The 14,368-nt window shown below is 44.9% G+C and overlaps 1 protein-coding gene across 1 annotated transcript in view; it reads left to right on the plus strand.

The window, feature by feature from the left end:
* The window catches only part of DOCK2 (dedicator of cytokinesis 2), a 468,222-nt gene that overhangs the window by 258,247 nt on the left and 195,607 nt on the right, over window positions 1-14,368 (plus strand).

Consider the following 14,368-nt stretch of genomic DNA (forward strand, 5'->3'; position numbering starts at 1 on the left):
AGCAAAATGCCTGTCTGCCTGGATCATCTCCTCCTTTCATTCCCCGGCATCACCCAGCCAACTCCTATTCATCCATGAAACCCCAGCTTAAATGTCTTTCTAATGACTCCTCCCTCACACACACATCTGGTGCTAGATCATATCTGGACCTCCCTTAGATTCAGTATATTTGTATCACATTCTTTAAAGCACAAATTTTATTATCCCTAAATAATCATTTCTATGTATTTATTTATGTGCATCTCTCCCACTACCCTGTAAGCTCCAGGGTGTCAGGGGCTAAAGCCTTTTTTTTTTTTTAACTGCTAGGTGTTTCTAGCCCTCCTTCAGGCTTACTGTGAGTGTGTAATGAGCATTTACTCAAGGAGAGGATGGCTGAATACAGCCAAGAAGAGCCCAGGAATGGGGATGGGCATCCTAGGGTATTCTGCTAGGGCAATCAGATGGTGAATTCTCTCTGCTAGGACTGAAACACTTGCTAGAGAACAAGATTTTCACCTGTTTTTTTTTTTTTTTTCTTTTCATTTTTAATTGCTTTCTAGGAGATGAATGTGCATAAATTCTCCATGGAAAGTGTACCTGGTAATAGTAACAGTTACCGCTTACTGAACACTTATTTTTATCGTGCTGTGGGCTTTACTTGCATTTCATTACAACCCTTGTTTATCAAGTACTCACTAATGCACCAGGTACTGTTGTAAGCACTTTCAAAGCCATAGCTCATTCATTCTCTACCCTATAGAAGTGGATACTCTTATAATCCCATTTTACAGTTTGAATATGCTAGGGCCCAAGGACATACAGCTTGTGACAGAGCCAAGGTCTGAACTTAAATAGTCTGGCAGCAGAGTCTGTGCTCTTAAACTCTGACTCTACTGCTTTCCCAACACTGCATTATCTCATTAATCCTTGGAACAAAACTATGAGGTTTTATGATCCCCAGTGGACTGATGAGGAAACGGAGGCTCAGAGATATTAAGTACCCAGTGGAGGAACTGAGAGATGAACCCAGGAGTCTGTGATTCCGAAATCCGGGTTCTTACCCATAAGGTGATGATTTTGTCCTCTTGGGATCTTCCTGGTACTCAGGGCAGTGATTTGAATACAGAGTTTGAAGACCTGTGCAGGTCTTCGAGATGCAGGTGACTCTGCCCTGGCCTGTCCAGGGCAAGTGAATCTGTTTGTTTCAAGTATGAGGTGAAATGAGGCAAGTGTGAAGCCTTTGTGTGTTGAACAAATGATTTTAAAAGACAATGAGAGTGATAAAATAGTCCATCAGTATTTGGGTGCCTTTGAGGGAATATTCTGTCTGTGGTACTCAGCCTTATCGTAAAGATCAAAACCTCTGGCTTCTCTAAGCATGGGTGCTTTGCTCCCAGGATGTTCTCCACTTGCTGGTGGGGGCACCCATTTTGTGGGTGCAGCTTAAGCCTTGATTCTCAGTGTTCTGCTCTTCCCAGGAATTACTAGATGATGCTCATAGCAATTTTGGCTTTCCCAGATCCCAGCTACCTTGAGAGGGCCAGCTAACCTAGCGAGGCTGGTGTCGGTGGTGGCAGGTCCTGAAAGAGGAAAGGGTTCATCTAATGCTAATCAGTTGTCAACCTGTCATCAGGTTCTAGAATTACTCCTCACATTCTGGGCTCAAATCCTTGTCCCTTCCTGGCTGAAGGATTTGGGACAGTATTTATTCTCTCCTAACCTCATGGTTTTCATCTGTAAAATGGAGATGACATAGAGCATAGACACTGCGTTTATGTGGGTCTGATGGGAGACGTAATGAGACAGTGCATGCAAAGTCCTCATCACAGAGCTCAGGTCACAGATCACTTAGGCTACAATTGTCTGAAGCTGGTTTTTGAAAGAGCTAGTAGCTACTGAACTTTGGCTATGTGCCAGGCATTGTCATAGGTGTCCATTTATTTTTGTCCTTAATAATTTTCATGACAGTCTTAGAGGCAGGCGCTGTCAGTCACGCCTTTTGTAAATGAGAAAACCAAGGCACAGAAGGTTAAGTAATTTGTCCCAAGTCACTCACCCTGTGAACCCAAGGACTGCCCCTGGAGCGTCCGCCCCTAACCACTGGGGTTTCCTGCCTCCTCCAGAGCCAGGAAAGGGCTAATCTTGTTAGGCTGTCAGGCAGGTCCCAAAGTCCTTTCACATTGTCCTTCTGAAAGTCAGCCACTGTTCTGGTTTTCACCCTGCTTTTCCTCTAGGAAATGTATACATCCCTGACATGTTTTATTTTAATCTTTAAAAACAGTTTTCTATTTTTAAAGCACTACAGGTTCATTGCAAAAAATCAAATAGTGTAGATAAAAAAGAAGGAAAAAATCACCTGATATCTCACCATCAGAAAGAGCCACTCTGCCCCGATGGTTTGGAGAAGGGCATTCTCGGCACTTCGCTGTGTGATGATCGCAGTCACAGCAGGCACAGTGTATACATGCAGATTTAGAGGAAGCCTTTTGTTTTTTTCCCATTGAACAGCATGGAGAAGTTTCCACATTATGGCACATAGATGTGCACCCTTATTTTAAGTAGGCTAATAGCACTCTGTTGTCTGTTGCATGATCTATTCAAATAATATTCTTTTGTGGATAGTTAGGTTGTTTCTAAATATTTGATATTATTAATAATCCTATAAATAACATTTTTATCTCTGTGAACTTTGGAGCACTTGTCTAATTATTTTCTTTGGATAAATTTGTGAAAGAAGAATTCATGGATTAAAGGCATTTTACATTTCATTGATATTACCTCTTTTCCTTCCAGAAAGTTCTACCAATGGGCAGCCCTACTATTGGCTGCAAGAGAAAGCCTTTTCACCAGAGCCTCTTTGTCACTGTGTTTGGTCAGTTTCTGATGATGTTTTTCATCATTACTAATAAAATGGGAGAGAAATTGTATCTCATTCTCACTATGGTACTTAGTCAAGACTGGGCATTTTCCATGTACTTATTTGTTTTATACTACATTTCGTATAGGTAAAGAATGAAAAACTGAAAGTGACAATGTGAACAATTAAGCTTTCACAAGAGTGAAAACTCTTGTGTCCTAGACATGACCTAGGAAGCTTAGCAAATATAAACATTTCCACCTTTAAAAAACTGCATATTTACATTGGAGAAGGAAATGGCAACCACTCTAATATTCTTGCCTGGGAAATCCCATGGACAGAGAGGCCTGGCAGGCTACAGTCCATGGGGTTGCGCAGAGTTGGACGCGACTAAGCAACTTAGCATCTTTTGCCCCCCATGCGCACCATGACCTCTGCACAGACATGTCCCAAAGAGGATAGCTGGCTAAACAGAAAGGCCTTCTGTAGCCCTCGGGTCTCAGGCTCCTAGCTGGCCCTTAATTGATAGGGAGTTGCCTGGGCCTTGGCAGTTAGGGCTTACTGGATATCCTGGCCAAGGTCCAGAATTGTTCCCTAAGGTGGCTGGGGGTCTATGCAGATCTTTGCAATGTTTCATTCTCTCTTATTTTGATTATTGACTTACTGACACAAACCATATCAGATGTTCCTCATGAAATTGGTGTCAGCTTAATGAGTACAGAGACACTTAGTCCTATCTCCGTAGATCTTCAATTTTAGACTTTCTCTGAAATAGTCTCCTGGGTTTCTTCTCTAGCATGTATTTAGGCTATACAGTGAAGGCTTAGGTGCATAAGTTTCACTCCGATTGATTTTGACTAGAATCTTCCACTTTCTGACTGTTGATCTGAAATAAGTGATTGTCCTTCATGACACCACATAGGTGGTTGTGAGGATTACCAGAGATAATCCACATAAAATGAGCAGCGGTTAGCTTCTAACAGAGAGACCGACTGGAGACCCTGATCTCATATAAATAATGTGGGCCCATCTGCTTTCCTGTGGGAGAGTAAGCTGTAGGTGAGTTTATAAGAGAGCATACTCAAGGATGGCATCCCAGGAATTCTGTCCGTCTCTCTGTGCCACGTCTGCATTTCATGTCTCCCTGTGCAGCTGTTACCTGACGACATTCAGTCTCCTCAGTTAGACTGCAAAGGAAAGTGGTCACAGTCCACATGAGCTCCTACCTCCAGCTTGACACAGAACAAGTGCTAAGTGAGCTCTTGTCAAAGGAATGAATATAATCCCATACTGCTTTCATTTGCCTTAGCTTCTATGGCAGATGATAGTTTTGTAGTTAGTGCAGGTGGTGCTAGAGGTAAAGAACCCACCTGCCAACGCAGAAGACGTAGGAACCGCGGGTTTGATCCCTGAGTCAGGAAGATCTCCTGGAGGAGAACACGGCAACCCACTCCAGTATTCTTGCTTGGAGAATCCCATGGACAGAGGAGCCTGGAGGGCTACAGTCCATAGGGTTGCACAGAGTCAAACATGACTGAAGTGACTTAGCATGCACATGTGGAATAAATATTTGTGTAACTAATTAAGAGCAAATAAATTAACTTGCTTCCCTTTTCAATGATATATTATCAATGATATATTTTCAATAGTTTTCTGTGATGAATAAACTGTGTCCCTTAGTAGATTATGCTTGCTCTGTTTGTGACTCACATTCAATTTGGTTAAACTTTATTGAGAATTTGTTATGATCTTGACACTGTGATAAACACTGTGGAGATTATAAAGAAGAATAAGATCTAAGCTCTATCACAGCACTAAGAAGGCACCTGGTAATGACGTGTTATATGGAATCAGTCCCTGGGAAGTGGTATTGACTTAGGGTTGACTCAGAGGAGGACACTTGATTCATTTCGTGCACTCAAATCCTGCCATATCAGGGTGCTCCAAAGGTGCTTTACGTTTCAGATGGGGTTTGGACTTTGTCCTTTGTTCCAGAAGTCAGCAGGTTTTTTCTTTTTTCCATAAAAGGCCAGATAGTAAATATTTTTAGCTTCACCAGCCATAAGCTTTCTGCTGCAACTGTTCAAACTCTGCCATTGTAGCAAGAAAGCAGTTGTAGACAATATGTCAACAAATGGCTGTGTCTGTATTCCTATAAAACTTAAATGTACAAGATAGGCAATGGAACAGATTTGGCCTAAGGAGTAGGGTACAGTTGGCCACCCCTGGCTTTAGGCAATGCGGAGTCATTGGTGGGTTTGAGCAAGGGCACTTGATTGTGTTTCTGTTTTTCAGAGAAAGCTCCCATTTGCCTACATGCTGCTATTTCCTTTCTCCTTCTGTATTCAGAGTCAGTAATAATAATTCTTACTATTTATACCACACTTTACAACTTACAAAGCATTTTCAAATCCCATGTAATCCCTCCTTACAGCATTCACAAGCATTGCCCCTGTTTCCAAAAGGAGGAATCGGACCCGGAAGAGTTAGTTAGATGGCTTGTCCTAAGTCACAGGAGTGGGACTCTAGTGGAGACCTCATGAACCTACCACCACCACCGCTACACACACACACACACACACACACACACACACACACACTCCATTTAGCCTGCCGGCTGTCTAACCATTTTATGTATTGGTCGTGTTTCCTCAGCTAGCGGATGCATCCTTAAAGAGCAGGACTGTGTTTTACACTCCCTTCACATCCTCCAGTGTAGGAGACACAGTGCTGAGTTTGTGGGATCTGATCTCTCACCCCTGGGTCTTATGGTTCTTCCCATCAAAGTTTCCATTCCCTTCAATCTGTATTCAGTTTGTTGCTTGGTGAATCTGTCAGCAAGCATTACTGCATACCTACCTGAAATGAAAGAGTTAATGTTTGTGATCAAAGCCTTTACTTGTCTTTTCAATTTGAAAATTGCCCCACCAGCTTTCTCCATAAGGAAAAGAGGGCAGTAAATACTTTGGGTCTGTCTTAATCTACACTTGCCCCCAAATGGTTAAGAAGTCAAAGGTAACTGTCTTTTACCATATGGAATTACTGAGCATAGGTGTACTTGAAGGCAGAATTAGGCACTGAAAAGCCAGTTTAAGGCCTCATATATCTGGACTCTAGAAAGATACTAGATCTGTAGTGATCATGAAATCCTTTTCTCATTTTTCATTGTGCCCTGTCTGACCTTTTCTCACAATTTCTGCTATTTATGCCAGGTCTCCATCATCTCCCATCTGTGCCACCAAAAGAGAGGTCTCCATACTTGTCTCCTTTACCATCCATTTTCTGCACAACAGCCAGAGCCATTTTTGTAAAATTTAATCAGGTCACATCAGGCCCTTCTTTGAAACGCTCCAAAGGTAGCCTACCGAATTTAAATTAAATCTCAAATCTTTACAAAATCTGCTAAAACCTGCATTATCTGGCCATGTCTACCTTCCTGACCCCATCTCATCTCAGACCACGTTTCCCCTTGCTTTCTTATGGCCTGGACCCCCTGGCCCTGGACACACCACATTCATTCTTATTATCTGACCTTTGCACTGGCCATCTCCTTTGTCTGGGCACCTCTTCCCCCAGGTCTCTCTGAGGCTGGTCTCTCTGCCCATCAAGCCTCAGGTCCAAGGGTGTCTTCTCCAGGAGGCTCCCCTCACCTCCTCTCCATCCTCCATGTCCCTGTGTGCAGCTGTGGCCTATTCTATTAATGTGATTATTTTTGTTGAGTGTCTCTGTCCCTTTTATTGAGGAACCTCAATAGACATTTTTTGAATGAATGAGTGAATGAATTCTTAAGAGTCATACAACCTTAGAAATAGCACAGAAAACTTTAAAATTTGACACCTTGAGGAGCATCTCATTCAGTGGTTTTCAAATCTCTAGCCCTGGAATCAGATTTCCAAATCCAAGCTGGAACCCAAGCCCAACATCTAAAACAGAATAAAGTCACACTGGTCTAGACAAATGTGGGATGCAGTGCTCCCACAGTTACTCTGAGCCTTGCCCTGGAACCCTAGGGTTCCAAGTGAGCCCAGTTTGGAAACCACTGAGATAAAGCCTTTCATTGTACAGATGGTGAGACTTAGGCTCTGAGCAGTTCTCGTCTACCTGTAAAGTCCTTGAGAATGCAGAGTCACTGGTTTGTATCCTGGGCCCCAGAAAGGTCCCTAGCACAGAGCAGGGGCCCAGGGAACGTCTGTTGAGCTGTTGGGGCACCACGGAACTGCTGAAGGCAGCTGTGGAACTGACACCACGCTGAAGGCAGACACGGAACAGGATGCCAGGTATTCGGCCTCTGTTCTCCAGTGCAGCAGTGAGTTGGAGGGATCACGGCTTCCATCTGGTTCAGGATCTGGCACCTCATTTAGAACAGACCTAGTGGAGGAGATCAGCTTCCTGCTCCCCTTCTGCTACTCCAGCCCACAGACTGCGTTTGTCAAAGAAAGCAGGGAAGTTAGGGTTGCCATCTTTGTTGTTGTTATTTAGTCTCTAAGTCATGTCTGACTCTTTTGTGGCCCCATGGACTGTAGCCCACCAGGCTCCTCTGTCCATGGGATATTCCCAAGAATACTGGAGTGGGTTGCCGTTTCCTTCTCCAGGGGATCTTCCTGACCCAGGAATCAAACCCATGTCTCCTGCACTGGCAGGAGGATTCTTTACCACTGAACCATCAGTGAAGCCCAGAGTTGCATCTACCACTTCTTTATTCTTACTCTCTTTCTTCTCACTTCTCTTCCTTTTTAAAATTATGAAATGTTTCAGGCATGCAAAGCAGCACAGAGGAGAATATAGTGAACACAGCGATCACTGTTAACTCCCAACCTAGCTTCAGAAAGAAAATGCTACAAATCCAGCGAAGCCTTCCCCCTTGGTTGCCTCTCCTCTCTCCTTTTGTTCCCCTCTTCTGTCTTCACCCTTGCCCTCTGTTTCCATTTTCTCCTGCACTTCTCCTCCTCCAGCTCCCTCTCCATCCCTTCCCCAACTCTCTTGCCTTGTCTTTGTTACACCCTTCTTCCTCATCCTTCTCCCCTTCTCCTTTTCTTTTCTTTCTCTCCAGTCCCTTCTCATTCTCCCTTGCATCTTCAAGAAGAGCTTGTAGGTCAGTGATTCATTCCTTTGGCTGTTTAGTGTCAAGCATGATAACTCAGTATCTCTTGGAGTTGCCTCTCCTGCAAACTTTAGGGTACCTGCCCTGCAGGTCGACAGATCTCTGGTCCACACATTCTCCAGATAGAGGCACTGGCTGCTTCTGCTGGTACATCTGGAAGGTCGCCTCCAGGTTGCTCTCTCCAGGGTAGAAGTTTTCCTAGCTTCAGATGCAATTGCCAGTCACTTCTTCCAGCTTCTTCTCATAAAGAAAAGAGCCATAGTCTGATACATCTCTATAGTTTACTCAGCGTTTTGAATTTTTTCCAGAAAGCTTTCCAGATCTCTCTCACTGCATTTCTATTTCACTACATCACTGGGGACATTTTCTTACCATTTTTAAGGTTATACTCTTTGGACTTTTAAAGAATTTGGTGTACTTTTCCTGGGGCTGGACACTGGAGAGCTGCCTGCACAGACTTGCAGAAGAATCTTTCCCGTTTTGTGTTTGTCATCAGAGGAGTAACTTCGTGTCAGATGGAAGTGCAGGCACAGGTTGAGTGGTTACGTCTCAATCCTCTTCTCCATCTGCTCAAGTCCAGGAAAGCCAGCAAGAAGCTGGGCAATGATGATTTGCATTCTTTAAATAAATTCATTTGTAGGTAAGGAGTTGGCTTAGGCCACATCCAGGTTCTTTTTCACTGTGGAGCTGTCCCTACTTCCTGTTTCACATGGGGTGGGGTGGGGGCTCAGTCATAGCAGGAGAAGGCAGGAAGCGCCTTCCCTGAGTCAGCAACACCTTCTTTGGTTTTATGGCACCTGCCTCCTTCTTAATTAGTCTGAGCTTGCACTTGGTAATCTCATTCTGTCAATTGTCTGATGATGTTATGAATAAAACAATCAAAGTCTTCCCATTCAAAAGGGACCTATACTCCCATGTAAACCAGCCAAATGCATTTGGCTGATTAAAATTCTAGTACTAATACTAGAAATAAGAATGATGCCAACAACCCTTTGGCCTTGAATAGAAATGCTAAAGTTTTCAAAGAGTTTCCAGATGTACTGGTCCATTTTGGCCTCACACCAAGTACTGCCAAGACCAGGCAGTATCCCTCCCATTCCTGCAAATGAGGAAACTGTGGAAGGGAGGGGAGAGGTTTACCAAGACTGTGGTCTGGTATGGCCAGAGGGAACCTCAAAACTTTTTGGATCAGCGAGTGTCCAGTGGGGCTAAAGGAAGCCCAGCGCCCACCAGAGGCACCTTGGGCGAAGGCCAGCTGATGTGGCTCACAGCATAGCCTTGTTGAGGATGCCCACTCCCCGACATAGACACACACAACAGACAGTTGTCAGGCCCCAGACTCCGCAGCGCTCCACCCTCCCCTCCACTGCAAAGCCTTGGCAGGCAGCTGCAGTGAACGCTTTCTGGCTTCTGGATCCCTGCCTGCACTGCAGAATTTTCACAAGGAGAAGGGAAGGAGGGAAGGTAATGGTCTGATCTAATCACAGATGAACCGAGAACTCGGGCAGCCAGCAGTGTGCCGAGGTGTTAAAGAGTCCCGCCCTCAGTTCCCAGCCAAGTAAAAGGTGTACAGCATGTTGTAGGTGCTCAAATCAGCAGCTGTTTGCTGTCATTTTAACCATGATTACCATGATGCATTGGGTTCCTACCTGCACAGACAGAGGTCAGAGGACAGAATCCCAGGGTGTAAGGGTCCCTGCTGGGAGCTGCAGCAAATCTTAAGTAACACTAAGGAATACAGTAAAGTAAAAACAGTAAACTTGAAGAGAATATGCATCAGACGTCTCCTCTGGTTTGGTATTCTCCGTGAGGCTGGGGATGTCTCCATGGCTTTTTGTTGTTCGTTTCCTCCTCGCTGACTCTGCCCTGGGCCTCTGGTGCCAACGCCTCAGACCATTGCTGGTTATCAGCATCCCTATCTGACCCTCCTGTACCGTCCCTGCCAGTGCTAGTTCTGATACCCCATCTGTCTCCCAAGTACCTCACAGGCCAGCGAGGACACCTTTTCTTGCCTCTCACTTGGTGGACCCACGATGTTGGCCTGATGACAAGGATGCTCTGTGACTTACTGATAATTGGTCAAATCACAAAGGATAAAACGTCGCATTTAAATGTCTTCCCTTCTCCTCTTTATTTCTCCTTTCCTTCTCTGCCTTCCTCTCCCTCCTCCTTTTCTCCCTTCCTTCTTGCAAGGGGAAGGGCATGTGAGCAGAGAGAGCTGGGCAGCCACCCAGTCAACGCCAGCCCAAGCCTCCTCCCTACCCCTAAGGGCAGGAGACGGAGAAAAGCACTGAGCTGGGCAGACCCCTGTCCCCGGGCCCAAGGGTGCTGACTCTTAGTCCCCTGCAGTCCACGGAATCTCCACGCCTGCCCCACCCTAGAGAGAAGCAGCTTGAATTCACTTATCCCGTCCTGCTTAGAGCTTCCCGGAGCCCCGTGTGCCCCAGACTCCAGCCACTAGGGCTCCCGCACTCTCCCCATGTCCCCAAGTGTAACACAGGCCCCAGGAGTGAGGTGGAATTCCATCTCCTGGGACTGAATACAGGTAGTTATTTAGAGAGACCTTTTTCATAATAAAGAGTTGTTCGCAGGTTCACACTTGTTGAATGACCTAGAGTAAGTCACATGATCTCTTTGAGCCCAGTTTCCTCATTTTAGAATGAAAAGAATGTTTGGCTTATGTAATGAAGTGTCTGGCACATAATAGGGATAGAAAGGATCGGCCAGCAGACCTCTTGGCTCCCTTCCTGCCTCCTTTCCTATTTCTTGGGCTGAACATTGTCCCACGATGGCCCCACGTCCATCCCCTGGCCTTGTCTTGCTTGAACAGAGATCTTTATACAAATGACATGATCTGCAGCCAGGCCCTGGCCACCCTGAGCCATCCCCGCTGGTCATATGTTGAGCCTGGCTTGCTGGACAGAGGCCCCGGGGTTAGCCGAAGCACCCGGAGTGTGGGGACGGGAAGAGGGGGCCAGAAACACTGCTGTGCTCGGGAGCGGATGATGACGGCGGCTCCCCGAAGCTCTCCTTGAGAGGCTCTAGGCTGAGGTCCAGAGCCTCACAGGCCAGAGCTGCTGTGGATGACTCTCCTCATCTGAAATACCAGATGTGAATCTGTTTAGAGGGGTCTGATCATTTAGGTAGTATAGCATGGTGGACTAGGGCATACATTTTGAAAATGGACTGCCTGGGTTTTAATTCTTGCTCTGCCATTTTCTGAATCTGTGACTCAGGGTAAATTACTTCACTTCTGTGTGCTTTGGTTTCTCCATCTGTAATGCATGGCTAATAACATTACTTCATGAGTTGGCTGTAAGGCTTAAATGAAATCATACTTGTAGAGCATTCAGGAAAGTTACCCATCAGGCCATAAGCACTTAATCCATGTGGGCTCCTGTTATCATTCATAGTATTAGTACCCTTAGCATCATCACCACCATCGTTATTATCAAAGTCTGAGAAACAGCAAAGATTTCCATCACTCACTAGTCATGCTGCTCAGACGCCCATCTATCAAAACAGGTGTATTTAATCTATCAAACGTATGTATTCCCCTCCTACCTACTGTACCTAGTGGTTTCGAGAACTGACTGATATATAAGTAAATGCTTGTGATGGTTTACCATAAAAAGCAGACATTGTAAAACCAAAAGCAATAGTAACTAACCGAAGACAGGAGGCAGAAGACAGGGAGGAGGAGAAGCGCTGAGCACAGACTCTAGTGTGAGTTCCCGGTGAGCCACGGCCCAAAGGGGAAACCAAGTGCACGTGTCACTGTCATTACTTCGTGCGTAAAATATGTCATCTCGTTACAAGTCGTGGCCTTTTTCATAATCTTGGGCTCTAAGAAAAATCTATCATAAGAATATTCACTATAAATATTTTTCAAATCTAAAGTTTCAGGTCTAACCTCTGGGAGAAAAGATAATTCTAATGAGATTTTGGAACTATCACAATAAAATTGGTTGAAGAGATGTGAGTTCTTTAGCCTGGATAAGAGAAACGGTGTGTGTGGGGGGGGCATGATGTTCCATTGAAGCCCACTACCACATCACGTGGGGGGATAACATATTTCTGTGATGTTTCTCAAAAAAGAATCAGAACTCCTTGGTGGCCTGCCTCAAGGATGCAAACTGAGTTTCAGCTAAAGACAAAAATTCCTCCAAACTCAAGTGATGCCACCACGTAGTGAACTAGCTATGACGTCATGAGTTCCCTGCCCTGCAAATGTTTGTCTGGGTGGCCAACCTTCATCCATGTGGGGAAGCTCACGGCTCTGTCAGGGAGCATAGAAATGACTCCTACATTCCAGGCCACTTTCATATTTTCCAGGCCTACATAATACAGCGGTAGATACTCCAAAGACGAGATGAGCTTTTCTCCTTTGCCTATAGATTAATAGCTAAAACAAAACCCATTTCCTACAATGCTGCTATCTTAGAAATCCAGTAGCAGGCTGCTAGAGCAGCCAGATCACTTTTGAAATTATTACTTGAGATAAAGACTATTAGGAAATCACTTGGCCAAGCAAATGTCAGCAGGTTTGGGGAAACAGTCCCTTCGTCAGAAAGGACAGTGTCATGTGCCACCAGCCTCCTCTGTGTGTCCCGTCTGCCATCAGCATGAGCAAATGCACATGCCTGGGGTTTCCCTAGCCCCAGCCCTGCTCTCCTCCATCCAGGCATTCATCAGCGGGGCTGCCACCATCTCCTTCCTCACTGGGGCTCCTTTGGGGTCCATATCCTGCTTAACGTGCACAACCAGTGCCTCTGCAGTGCCCAGCACATAGTCAGTCAATAGCTGTAGCATATGGTTAGGTGCATAGGCTCTGGAGCCTGACAGCCTGGGTTTGAATTCCAGCTGTATCATTGATTAGTTATGAGCTTTCTGAGCCTCAGTTTCCTTATCTGTAGAATGGGATTGATTAGAGTACCCTCTGTGTGCTTGTGTGCACATGTGCACGCACACACACACAATTGTGTATGTTGAAGAGATAATAAAAGTTCAGCTTTTGGCATAGTGTTGGCCTTATCTATTGTATCAGAAGTCAGCAAACTATTTCCATCAAGGGTCAGATAGCAAATATCTGCATCTCTGGAGGTCTCTGTTACAACTATTTAACTCTTCCATTGCAGCATGAAAGTACCTGTACATAATACATAAATGAATGAGCCTGGTATTCCGATAAAACCCTATTTACACAAACAGGGAGTGAGTGAGATGTAGACCATGGTTTGCCAATCCCTGTGATTATAGGAAGCAGTAAATGAGATGATCAGATGGAAAGCTTAAGCAAGCACAGGGGCTACAGGAGAGAAACCCAGTGGTATCATGGTGATTTCAACAGTAGTGCCCAGTGGTTAAGAACTCAAGATGTAGAGTCAGAAAGATCTGAGTTTAAAATCTCGTTTGGGTGAATGGTGTATGGTCTATGTGCATTGGTTTCCAATTCTATAAAATGCAAAATTGTAAGTAAAAGGGACCTCCCTGAAATGACTGATGTGTAGATGAGAAGAGACGATAAGACATGGTTCCAGGCATTTAATAAGATGTCAGTAAGTGTTAGTAATGAGGATGACGATGCCAAAATGACTGCCAAACTGAACTAAGGGAAACTGAACATCCTCCCCTACCACTGAGGATACCCTCATAGAACGGCTCATAAGGTAGAACAAGGGCTTCTGATGCGGAGAGCGGCTGATACCCTGCCCTGAGGCTTCTGTTTCCTTATCCATAAATGGAGCCAGCATTCCTGGCTTTCTCCCTGCAGAGACGGGTAGAGTAAGACCATGGCGGGAGAGCCCACATATCATCTACTTAGAAATATTATGCTAAGTCAGCACCAAAATCAATGGCCACAATCCCCGTGTGTGTCAGAAATGAGCCAGTCTTGCCCACCTCGAGTGGGTCTGTAGATAGCTAGAGGGGCCAAAAGATCAGTAATGGAGAATGTGAACTTTTGTCTTGGGCTGTGCATAGCTACTTGGAGACTTGGGTTTGAGGCAGGTCTGAGAAGCCCTTTGACTTTAAATTGCTTTTGTTTGAGATTAGTGTCCTGGGAAAGCATGTCTCCGCATATCACATTTTGTTCAGGGAAGATATTGCTGTCAGAGGGGAGGCTCACTCTGCCCCTCTCCATTCCTTATTGACACATGAAGACTTCCTAAGCAGTGAATCTCTCCTATGTTCATACTGTGATTTTTTAAAAAAACTTCAGAAGTTTTGTCGTACTTTCTTTGTCTCAGATTTCCCAGAAAAAATATTCTGGACTGCAACAGCCTTAATTAATGTTATCAGGTCTCTGCCTTAATCATATACTAATTGGTACTGATTTTCAATTATGTCATTTCTCTCCACTAAGATGATGGGATTTTCCCAAAAGATTCTAGCTTTCCCCCCCCAAGACTAGAAGCCATAAACTCTCT

Source organism: Cervus canadensis, chromosome 16 (assembly GCF_019320065.1).
Source record: "Cervus canadensis isolate Bull #8, Minnesota chromosome 16, ASM1932006v1, whole genome shotgun sequence".
Lineage (NCBI taxonomy): Eukaryota > Metazoa > Chordata > Mammalia > Artiodactyla > Cervidae > Cervus > Cervus canadensis.